We start from the raw sequence: 12,124 nt of genomic DNA, 5'->3' as shown, positions 1-12,124 counted from the left end.
TTTGTCATACCACTGAATCTCTGCAGGTGTAGAGTCTCGTGAGTGCATTTGAGGAACAGATGGAAAAGACTTGGCAGTTTCAGTCAGAGGGCAATCTGAAATGAATGAATTGGTATGTTTCCACATTTTTACTACTCATGTTAATTAATTCTCAAAATTTATAAACAAGAAAAACTCATATTCAGAACTAAAGTATGGGAAATCATTCTCCATTAAAGAACTTTGTCCCATCCCAAAGTTTTATTTTAAAAGAATAGTCATTTATTTTTTTACGTGATTACTGTCTACTTCAGGACTTCTATTCTTTGTAGACATTCTTTGAATTTCAAAAGTAACTACTATCTTAGCAGATAGGAAATTACAGATAAGTTGTGGGCAACAACAAAATAGGGGTGAAAATTGGCTCAGCTAGCTGGGTTATAATTTCAACTTGATAGCAAGAAGTTTCTTTCACTTGAGAGTGGGAGCTTTATCCAGCCAAAGGCAAGCATCCAGTGTAATCCAGGAAAAATTTGCCTTACTATAAAATAGAGAAAGTGAGGTAATATAAGTGTCCTAAGACATCAAGAAATATGATCTCTGCTCCACTGGAGATAAAACAGTAATTATCACAAAAGGTGTTGATTATCATTGAAGGGAGAAATATGATGTTGACATAATGCATAATCCCAGCATCTGTTGTGTCTTACTTTGGAAGTAAATTCAGACTAATGGATCTGTGGAGCTGTCTAAACCTGTTCTCATTAGATTCCCTTGCCTTCTAGAAAAGCTTATAGATGAAAGATTAAATCAAGTTGGGCATTTTGCCCTTAATAACATTTCCATTCTGAAGCTAGTATGTACTGAAATGTCTACCATTTGTCGAGTTATTTTATTTTAATTCACAGAAGAGTCCTACAAAATAACTATTCTTCCCCTAACACATCAAGAAGCAGAAACTGAGAGAGGTTAGATAATTTGCATAAGGTTACACAACTTATCAGTACTAGGGGTGAGATTTGGACTCAGGTCTTTCTGACTCAGTCATGCCCCAGTTTGTCCATTGGTACAAGTCTTCTCCACATCAGGTTAATGGCCAATGAGTAATGCCAGATGAGTACTGTGGGGAAAGATGAGTAGAAACCAGCTAACCTGCACACTCAGTATTGGTTTTGACTGGCTTCCAACCACTCTCAAACCTTCCCATCTATCTTGGTTAACTGGCTAAGTATGAGGCTCTGCAAACAGACATGCTAGTAGTTGGACCGTTGACCTTCAAACCCAACACGAAATCCATGCAATCCGGGCTGTCGTGTGGGAGCTCTTTTCACCTGACATAGAGCCAGGCCCAGAGCTGCCAAGGCCAAGGGCTTTTCCTTCTTTTCCCTACAAGCCCAGAAGTGAGTGTCAGATCTTGGTATTCCAGTGGCCCAGAGAAAAGCAAGAGGTATTACTCTAGGGCCAAAGCCTAAGATAGTTGGGCTGCTCTCTCCAGCCCTGTCTGGCGGTGACAATGCCACCTGCTTTAGCCATCTGATCTTTCATGTCAGCAAAAGCGTGAGGAGAATGGGCCTTCTGACACTTTGAATCAGTGAAATGTCCTAGCCCGTCCTGGGGAGTGGAATCAGAGCAAGTGGGCAGCGAATAGAGAAAAGCCTCAGTGTGAAAGGCACTTGAAACTGACAAGCCACACCCCTCTTCTTTGAACAAGAGTTGTTTCCTGTCAAGGAGATATTTGATTTTGTGGAAGAGGAATGTAAACAGAAGGCAAAAGGTAGCATTTACTCTCCCCTTTTCCCTTGGCAATGCCCATGTTTAGGCATAAAGAACACATATATTTATATGGGTATATCTATGTAAATATTTAATATCTGCATCAAGCTGGTAACTTTTGATGGTAAATTCCACTTCAAAAAATATCTTAACTAACTGACCAGATTTAGCAAACTTCATCATCATAGCTTAAGAGTTTTTGCATTTATTTCAGGTGATAATAAAAGAAGTCAATGATGAGAAGGAATTTGGGGGTCAGAAAATGGGGGAGCAATTTTCTCTTCCATAATGAAAATTTATCTGTGTGCTAACTTTTGCCTTGAATATGAATCAGAGGGAGTTCATGCTTTGAGACAAATTTATGGTTAGTAGTAAGATAAAGGCCCATTTTATTGCTTCATTTTTACTTAATAAATCTTAATTACTTTCTCTCCATAAATTACAGCATTTACCTTACTATTTCTTAATCATCTGATTTGTCATATGTGGCATTAGTTTCACAGAATAATTGCCATTTGGGCTTTTTGGAAAACATCACCTCAGAGTTTTTGTCTTAGTGTTCCAGAGGATTTGCTAACTAGACTTTTAGTGACTACACTAGTCTTGTCATTTTTCCTTAAAGTTTTAAGGCGATGCTGATACCCCTCAGATTGATTGTTGAGGTTCTCACCAGCTGAGGATGCAGTAAGTCAGGGAGAAAAATGGTATAAATTATAGACTGTTTTGAAAGACAATACAGCCTTATTCCTTTTTTTTTTTTTTTTGAGTGACAACGTTTTTTTTTAAAGTAGATCAAAATATTTCATTGTGTAGGTCCTCAAACCGACTCTAGTGAGTATTGTAATTAGCAGAATTTCACATACACATGTTAAAATCCTAGGGAGTATTCTATTGACTAAAGTAAGGTATGCAACCTTCTTCATTCTGTTAATTTGCTTAGCAAATCCTTTCCTAATAGTTCATGTAGACTTAGAGTTCAGTGGAGTTACCGCACAGTTTGTCTCCCAGTATATGAAGAGTCCATAGAACTTTCAATTTTATGTTGATTGGACAGACTTGAGATGGCGTCAACTCATTGATGAACTGTTCATCAAAAGAATTAGTCACAGGAATAAATATAAAAATATATGTATCTTCTGTGCTCACAGTCTCTGCCTATCATACCTTACTTATGTCCTTCTTAGGTAAAAGAATTAATCTCTCATTTGATAATTCATTTTATAGGTATTTGTGTATCAGGGTTTCAGAAATCTAGTGATAAACATCCCTTGCTAATCAAAAATACCCACGGGGCCACTCATTTTCAAACCCACCACATGCCAGAGACTGTGTGTGCACTGAGTATTTTACAATATTGAAAGAGCACCGCGCTTGCCGTCTAGAAGCTCAACATCTGAAAACGAACCTGTAGAGACGGAAAGTGACAAGAAGATGTTAGAAACAATAACTGCTTTAAATTATCTGCAGTAGGATTTGGTTGAGTAGCTTCTCCTGAGTTATGGGCAGGTGTTAGTTTTGAGAGCTAACTCGAAGGCCCTTTTATTCTTAGAAGATTTAAGATAGAATGTAGCAGTTGAGAGCCCAGCTCCTCAGGGCTTGACTTTCTGTCTCTGCCACTTACTCTCTGTGTCACTCTAGCCAAATTGCTTCATCTTTCTGGTTGCCTTCGTTATCCATCAAGTGAGGATCATTACAGCATCTGCTCCAGCATCACTGAGAGGGTTAAATGGCAAATGCAAGTTAAATGGCGCCCCTCCTGCCACGTGCAATGAGCATTAAGCACTGGCTGTTACCCTTCCTAAACCCAACCTACAGCCTCCTGACTCAGTTGGGAAGGGGTGCTGCTTGAGTTCCGAGGAGCATTGTTTTCTTTCCACATGAAAGCTGTTGTTGTCAGCCCTGAGATCTTTGTAGTCACTTTATGTTAATTGTAAAGAAATTTTGGAATTTTCTTTCTTCAGGATAAGTTCATCTTCTGAGTTTTCATGTTTCCTCTTTGATCACATCATACGTGATTGGCTGTTGCTTCAGGGCAAAAAGAAATTGGAGGCCAGCAGGTGGACATAACACCTTATAGCAAAGAGTCCCAGCTCCTTCCTGAAGCCTTCCCTAGACATCCATCACCTCCCTCCTTGTTTGGGTTCAACACACATTAATCGAGCATCACTATTTTTCACTTCTATAGTGGGCTGCAGGGATACAAGAATGAACAAACATTCCCAGCCTTATAAAAGTCTAATGGAAATAGATGTCAACAAATCCAGTCTGCTATGACACAAGCACAAATGGCAGTGTGTGCAAGGTCAGAGGTCAATAGGAAGCATGTGAGGAAGGCTGCAAAGGTGGTGACATCTTGGTAGATTTTGAGTGGAATCAAATAGGGAGAGTCAGCAGGTCAGCATGGTTTGAGCAAGAGAACAGGGGGGAGGTGGCAGGAGAGGAAATAAAGATGTAGATGGCAGCTGGGTCGTGTCAGAGCTTTGTCTTAATCATATGGACGTTGGGGCCCATTAAGGGATTTGGGGTGATAGAATGATGCAAGATTTGCATTTTTAGTAGGATCACTCTTGTCTTGAATATAAGCTTGAAAAGAATATTGGACGCAGTTCCATTCAGTGCTATCCCAGAAGCCTAGTCCTTTATAGACATTGAAGAAATTCTTGGAATGAAGACAGCCCAAGTTAAAGTTTCCGATTCGGCATTCTTTCTTCAGCACACGCTGACCTGGACCTCCATCTGTCACCAGCAGCTTGCTAAGATCATCATCAGCTCTCTTTTCTTGGCAACCTTTTAACTGGCACTCTGTTTACCAGCCCCTCTGGGCAACCATGGTGTGGGGATGATGGATGCTTATAATTCTGACCCTGAAGTACGTCAAGCCCACTAAATCATTTAAAAAAAGATTAAAGTATATTCAATATCACTGTAATGTTTGTGTGTGTTACTGCATTCTTAGTCTTTGAAAATTGATGACTTATCAAATGCTGTGTACTCGTGTGCACGCAGGTACAGTGAGAGTCTGTGATCATTCACAACCCTTCACTCCCCGCCGCGCCTGGCACAGGCACACTCAGCACTGTACACCCAGGAATAAGCAAGCAAACAGATTGTCTTTATGTCAAGGAGGAGGAAACAGGTGGGCTTCAAAGGCGCAGCTTGGACAGGGAAGGAGAGGGGGTGTTCAGGAAGACAGTGGGAGTGATAAAGCGAGAACTAGCGAGACCAGTGTGTCAGGCAGTTTAAAAGTGAACCCATGCCGTGGTCCTGCAAGGTTGGGGCCCCGGGCTGTGTGCCTTGACCTGAGGCATTGACTTGGACCTGGCATCAGCACTCTCCCTCAGCTCTATTTGTCTTGTAGTAACAACTGTTCAGTAAAATGCCAAACACTAGCAAGAGAAATCAACAATAATTAGAGTACCCTTCCCCCCCACACACATCTTCTCATGAAAACCATTATTATATAGAGCTGACATATTTCTCAGCCCAGAATGAAGAATTTCCAATAGAAGCTGTGAGATGGTCCCGTCCTGTTAACTGGACTTCCAAAAAAAGGCATGCTGTGCTGGTATGAGGAGAGAGATTTGTCCTCTGGGTTTTCCTGAGGGATTGTAGATTGCAGATTGTAGATTACATTGTCTTGTACAGATACGTCCTTAAAATCAACAAGTTTTCACACCTGTCACACATGCTCATGTCGGGGGTGTGCCCCTATCATTGCAGCTCAGAGAGCCAGGACCCAGATTTCTCTTTGCCACCCTCTGGGTGGTTCTTGCTAGCGTATGATTTGGGCAAGTATCTTAGTGTCTCGGGTCTTAGTTTTTTCTTTTTCTGACATTGAAATAATACAAATTCCTTCTGTGCAGCATGGCTGTAAGGCTGAAATAAAATGGTGGGTGTGAAAAATACTTAAAGAATGGAAAGTTCTATGTAACTAATAGTGTACTAAAAATGACAAAGAACATCATCAATATCTTAATCAAAAATAGAAATGTGTTTCATCAACAGGCAAAACATCCTCGGAAATCTCCCGATCGTGAAATGGAAAATGAGCAATTGATTCACTTCCTCCTCTAGAGTGGGGATTCTGCCTGCTACTTTATCTGCTCCGCAAGGCAGATATTAAATCCCCATTTCAGAGATGAGGAAACTGGGGGCACAGAGCTGGAGTGGGATTTGGGCCTTGTAACTCCACAACCTACTGCCCGTTCTCCTTTCAGGTTCTCTGATTCCAGATCCTTCAAAGTTGTTAAGAGCTGTTCACACTCTTTGGACTAGGAAATGGGGCAGGATGGGATCCAAAAGGTGCTCTGGGAACCCCCAGAGAAACCAGCAGATCCGAGACAGTCTTGGGGCAGGCAGGTTCAAGCTCCTCTTTTACCGAGTAGCCTCACCTGAACAGAAGCTACAGGCAGGCCTACCTCACAGCCCCAAGGCCGTGGCCAGCGCCCTGTACATCCAGAGGTCCCCCTTCTGTCAAGGTGAAGTGGCCCCCACCAGCCTTTTGGGTCCTGCCTGTGACTTGCATTGCCCACCTCAGGAATCAGCGCTCCTACCCCAATCCTCACCCCTGTGTGCTGAATGGCTCTTGTTCTGCTTGCAGAGAAAGACTAAATTTATTCCATATAGAAGCCACTTTACTGAGCTTTTCTGGGACCCTCCCTGTTCACTTTGATGTCAGATGTTGGGGGGTAGAGAGTCCCTGATGGGGCAGTTCATTAAATGCCAGTGGGATACCTTCTTCATAGAAACTGTCCAGACAAACAGTCAGCTTGTGAACTGGGGCTTCCCATGCAGAGAACCAGAGATAAGGACCAAATTGAATATTCAAGGAGGATGTCAGTGCGTGGGAGAAGCATGTTGAGCCTGTGGATCTGAGAGGAGCTGTGTGTGGTGTTTCCATAGGTTCTCAACAGGAGGTGCGTGGAAGCTGCGGTGATGACAGGCCTGGCTCTGAACTGCCGCATAAACAAGAAGTCCTTGTTTGACAGGAAGCACTACTTCTATGCAGACCTCCCCGTAAGTGTGCTTTATGATCTGCCTCTGGACGTTCTCAGAGCTGCGGGTTTGGTGCAAGGGGATGGGGGTGCCACTCATGTTGGAGTCCTAGTTCAGTCCAGCTTAGCCGATGTTCTGCCCAACACTGATGAAGGCAGATCCCCACCCCAACCTACCCCCACCCCCACCCCCGTGTGATTACCCTGACTGCCAAATCCTTGCTCAGCTTCCTGCTTCTGGAGGCTTGCACGTAATTGAACGGGAGGTAGAAGCGGTGTTCACAGACCTGGCCCAGCCATGGTATCTGGTGCTAATTGTCTGTTAGGACAAAAGCTGACGCTGCAGCTGGCCTCATAGTAAATGCAGGCAGGGGCTCTGCAGACGCAGGGAGAGCTTGCCTCTTAAGTTCCCAGTAATAGGACTGTCTCCTTTGGAGACATTTCTGTCATCTCCTAAGGACCAAGTCCACAGACAACATCAGCAGAAACGTGGCCCAGAAACCCGGACTAATCACAAACATTGTGCAATAAACCTATGCTAACCAGCTTTTGCCTTAAAATTAGAAACTTTTTCTTTAAAAGAAGCCGGTGTGAGCCAGAGCCAGTTTTTCCTAATGCTAAACTCCACCAAAACTGAAATGTTTAGTGGATTTCCCAAATAATATTTCCTTTGATCTGAGCCTCTGATAGTAAGTACATTGAGTCCTCTCAGCATCATCAGAGGTTCCTGGAACCTTCGACTTGAAGTGAAATGACCTTTAATGAAACGAGGTTGGAAATAACATCTTTTTCTTATTGCTTTTGTTATGTGTCTGGGATTTCTCTCTTCTTGTGAATGTTACAATGAAATGACATTGAATGAGACAACATTATCCAAGGGCCTGCTCTACAGCCCTCCTTCAGATCTAGAAAACAGCCATGATGAAGCTGCTTCACACTATTCTCCTTGAGATAAAGATTGGGGTGAGCTATTTTCTAGTGGATGAGGTAGAGGATAGTATTAAATAAAAAGGACAGCCAGAGCCAGAATTCTTCAATTGCTGATTCTTTCCCCCTCTAGATGCCAGCCTTCTAGAAAATTCTACCATGTGGTAGGGTGCAGAGGGATAAACTGCATTTTTTAATCCTTTGGGGTGACAACCAGTTTAGTTAAAGTGGGAGACTTAGCAGTATATGACTAAAGTCAGATGCTTTGTCTGTCTGTGGCTTCTTTCTTTCTGGCCCAGGTAGCTCAGATAATCCACAGTTAGTGTTGCCAAATATGACACGGGGCACAGTTACACTAGAAGGATATTTATTGTGTATCTAAATTAACAATTTATTCAAATTGTTCAAATTCATATTTAACTGAGCCTCTCCTCTTCTATTTGGGCACTCTACCCAGAATGTAATTTTTATGAATTCTGACATCCTGTTTCAGCACAGAGAATGAGTTGGCCCAGTGCATCAGTTCTCCAAATGTATTCCCAGGTCACTGGCTTCAGCATCTCCTGGGAACTTGTTAGAAATACAAGTATCTCAGATGACTGCCCAGACCTGCACAGTCAGAAACCCTTGCAGGGAGGGGGCGGGGAGTGCATGGAAAATGTCTTGCATGACGATTCCGATGCAGCTAAAGGATGAAAACCTCTGGCCTGGCCAGGCAGCTAAGAGCACGGACACTGGATCCAGACCCTCGAGTCCACATCCTGACATTGCTACAAACTCACCCCCTGCGCCCTGTACCTAAGGTACTGAGAAAAGACACTGGGACCCGCAAGCACTGCAGACACTTGAGCTGTTACTCTGTACTTCTCCACGCCTCAATATTGTGTCTCCTTAGCGTGTGCTGATGCGCGGGTGCATTTGAAAGTAATTCCTCCTCTCCACACGGAAGGAGGTGAGGGAGCCCTCATAGCGCCCATCAGTGTTTCAGCACTCTTTGCTTCCCGTTAGCCGAATGTGAGCATCACCGCACGTTCTGGCTTTAGGAGCAAGGAAGTGGGGTCAGGGAAAGCAGCTGGCATGGGGACGAAACAGACACAAAACAGGCTCAGACACACTAGCAACTGCGGTCGCTGTGCTGAGAGCCCACGGCCAAATGCTCGGCCAGCACTTCCCAATAAGGAGGGTCTGTCAGGAGCCCTGTAATCAGATGCAGGGTTTAGGCTAATGAGCTAAGGGAAAACAACAAATTCTTTTCTTGGGGACCTCTGACTATCAGATCATTATTCCCCAAATGGTTCTTCAGTAGGGAGGATGGGATTCGTGTTGGGGGTGAGGCAGAGGTAAGGGGGGAGGGGACAGGACAAGCCACAAGAGTCCAAGCTACATTATGACTGCAGTGTTGACTCTGATTTTTCTCCTTTCTTTTTCTGTTTGTGTTTTGTTGTGTGTATTTTTAAGAAAGCTGATCGTTTTATGACAATGAGAAGATTGGTAAACTGGACCGCAGCTTTTGTGAGTGGATAAGTGACCTTATAACATGTTTGTGTGCAGGCCGGCTACCAGATTACCCAGCAGAGGGTTCCAATCGCTGTGGATGGGAGCTTGGCCTACAGCGTCGTGTGGGGGCTAAGCAGAATGAGGTGATCACCAAGACAGTGAAGATCAAGCAGATCCAGCTGGAGCAAGACAGTGGCAAAAGCCTCCATGATGACCTGCGGGCTCAGACGCTCATTGATTTGAACAGAGCAGGTAGGCTCAGAGATTTTTCATTACTTTTCTTCCAGCCACCTGTCTTCCTCTCTAGAACTTTCGAAAACTAACTGAGGAAGCAGGTCCTAGAGCCTGACACATGGAACTCAGATTATCAGCTCTGGCACTGGCATCGCTGATTAGAACTCAAGGCTTGTCTGGGATGACTGTTGTGTTTGCTAACCCACCACTAAAATGAGACCAGTGGAGCTACCTAGTTGTGGACCCAACAGTCTAATAGCTTCTGTTGCCACTAAAAGAAAAGAACCAAAGTTAAACATCCAAAGTGGGAGGAAAGGAAGAAACGAGTCAGGCCCGAACCCACCTTGAGAATCTTTGGGTGATTCAGGGTTTTCCTAAGACTTCAGCCTCATGTGTCTGATGATCAGATTGGGTAGCTCAGTCAGACTGCCTCTGCCTCTCTCTGGCAGGAGTCGGCCTTCTGGAAGTGGTCCTGGAGCCCGACATGTCCTGTGGAGAAGAGGCGGCTGCAGCAGTCCGGGAGCTACAGCTGATACTTCAAGCCCTGGGGACCAGCCAGGCAAATATGGCAGGTGAATCAGCCCAGAAACTGTCTCTCCTTTCCTGTCTCTCTTTCCACTTCCTGGGTCTCTTCTCACTTGAGTTCTGCATCAGCTACTTTGGAGCTGTTTACATCCTTTTTTTCCCGCCTTCTGTATCTCTAGGGGTTTTTTCCCTTAGAATTTTCTTTGGATTCTTTTCTGAACCCCCAACCAAAAATAAGCATTAGACAACAACAGAGCAGAAGCCCTGAGCCCAGGAATGGGAATTCAAGGACTCCATGCTTTCTCCTGGGTTCTTGCATCAAGTCATTGTGAGCATCAGAAGAATGTCTTTCCACACTTTCCCCTTTCTCACCTAAGAGACACAGTATTTATTCGGAACTCTGTGAACTTTGTGTAGGTGGCACCTAGTTGCCAGTTTTAGCTGCTCCTCTTTAGTGTTTCCTTCTTTCCCTTCTTTTGGAGACCATTTGTCATGTACAGCTGAAGCTATACACCTAACCAGCCATCTGGGCACCCAGTAGCCAGTCATGTTTACACAACTTACAAGCAACAAATTGTAACATCAGGGCTCTGGTACAAGTTGAACCTGAAGACAGAACTTACCAATGAATTATATTTTGCAGCTACAGGCTGGAAAAACACAGCCCCTGAGTTTGAATGGAGTAAAGGTTAGCTGCCTAAAAGTTTGCTTGATGGACATGAGGCTCTATCTCAGAATAAGAGGGAGTTTTCCATTTTCGATTTGTCTCATGCTGTGTTTCTACCCACGGAACATAAATATGGGCAGATTGGATGGCTCTCCATTTTTGCACTAAGTGTTGCTTCTCTGTTGCTTTAAAAAAGTTTTTATTTTTCTGTCCTTCCTCAAAATCACTGTGATTCTTACCAAACCTATGGAATAATAAACAGGCCACCTGTTAACTGAGAAATAGCCCCATCTGGGTCCTTGCCAAGAGATAAACTGTAACGGCAGGAACTTATCCACAAGTAACAGCTGAGAGAGTTCATTAAATCTCATTTGTTGTGACATTTTCTGTTGCTTTTAAATACAAATCCAATAGCCTTGTGCCTCTCCCAGTGTGATGGCAGTGGTTTGAAGTACTTTGGGAGCAGAGGTCTGCCTGGTGTCTTTAGGGTCCTGGCTCCTGTGTCCTTACCATGTCATCAGGCCAGACCCCTCTGCTCGCTCATTCTCTGTCCCACACCAACAGGACCACCGTGCAGAGCCTGGAGTCTGCAGCCTGGGGACTGAGGGTACCCTGTAGAGGGCAAGTGGTCCCCCAGGTGCTTTTGGAATGAAGCTTAAATTACTGTGGCTGTAATTCAGTGAGTCCCTGGTCACTTTGTTAGTGACCGACCAGCTCAGCTGAGTTCCAAATGTCATTTCCTTCTCAGTGGACATTCACTGCTGTTGAGATCCTCAAAGCTGGCTATTGAGCTGAACAGCCACTGCAATGATGTCCTGAACTGATGTCCTGAACATGTCAGTGCTAGTCCTGTCTGCCAGTTTGGACACTTAGCAGGTGTTCGTTGGTTCATTAAGCATTTTTTTAATTAATCTATCTCATTTAAACTTGACATTCCTGAGAGCATCCTGTGGTACAGGTGAGGAAACAGGCTTAGAGAGGTTGAGTGACTTGCCCAAGGCTCAGAGAGCCCAGTGTCTGACTCTGAGCCGTCGTTCTAAGCTCTGCTCCATGCTGCTTCCAGGGCAGCCGTGGCGTGTCGTGACTGCCACAGACAGACAGCTTAGTGGGCCTCTGCACACGTGGCTTCCGCACCCTCCAACTCAACCAGCATGCATTGAAAATCCATACTACATCATTAGGCCAGTGATGGTGCCTCTCCACTGAACACGCACAGCTTTCTTCTCACCCTTATCCCCTGAACAATAGTGTATAGTGACTATTTATGCAGCATTTATATTGTATTAGGTATCATAAGTAGTTTAGAAATAATTTCAGTCCACAGGAAGATATGCAGATTATATGCAGGTACTCAGCCATTTTGTATAAGGAGCTAACACATCCTTGGATTTTGGTATCCAAGGGGTCCAGAATCAGTCCCCATGGATACCGAGGGATGAGCAGTGTAGGAGAGTGTGGGTGCTGAGGGCCCAGACCTGGGTTGGAATCCTGTTCTCCTGTTTCTGGGTACAACAGCTGGGCAAGGTGT

General features: G+C 44.2%; 1 pseudogene; it reads left to right on the top strand.

Annotated features, from left to right (window-relative positions):
- The window catches only part of LOC119260129 (glutamyl-tRNA(Gln) amidotransferase subunit B, mitochondrial-like), a 29,025-nt pseudogene extending 17,340 nt beyond the window's left edge, over nucleotides 1-11,685 (top strand).
- Nucleotides 11,686-12,124: the final 439 nt, after the last annotated feature.

The sequence above is a fragment of the Talpa occidentalis genome, unplaced genomic scaffold, assembly GCF_014898055.3.
Source record: "Talpa occidentalis isolate TD23 unplaced genomic scaffold, MPIMG_talOcc4v2.1 talOcc4.556, whole genome shotgun sequence".
In the NCBI taxonomy this organism is placed as follows: domain Eukaryota; kingdom Metazoa; phylum Chordata; class Mammalia; order Eulipotyphla; family Talpidae; genus Talpa; species Talpa occidentalis.
This window is presented reverse-complemented; position numbering and strand designations above follow the sequence as displayed.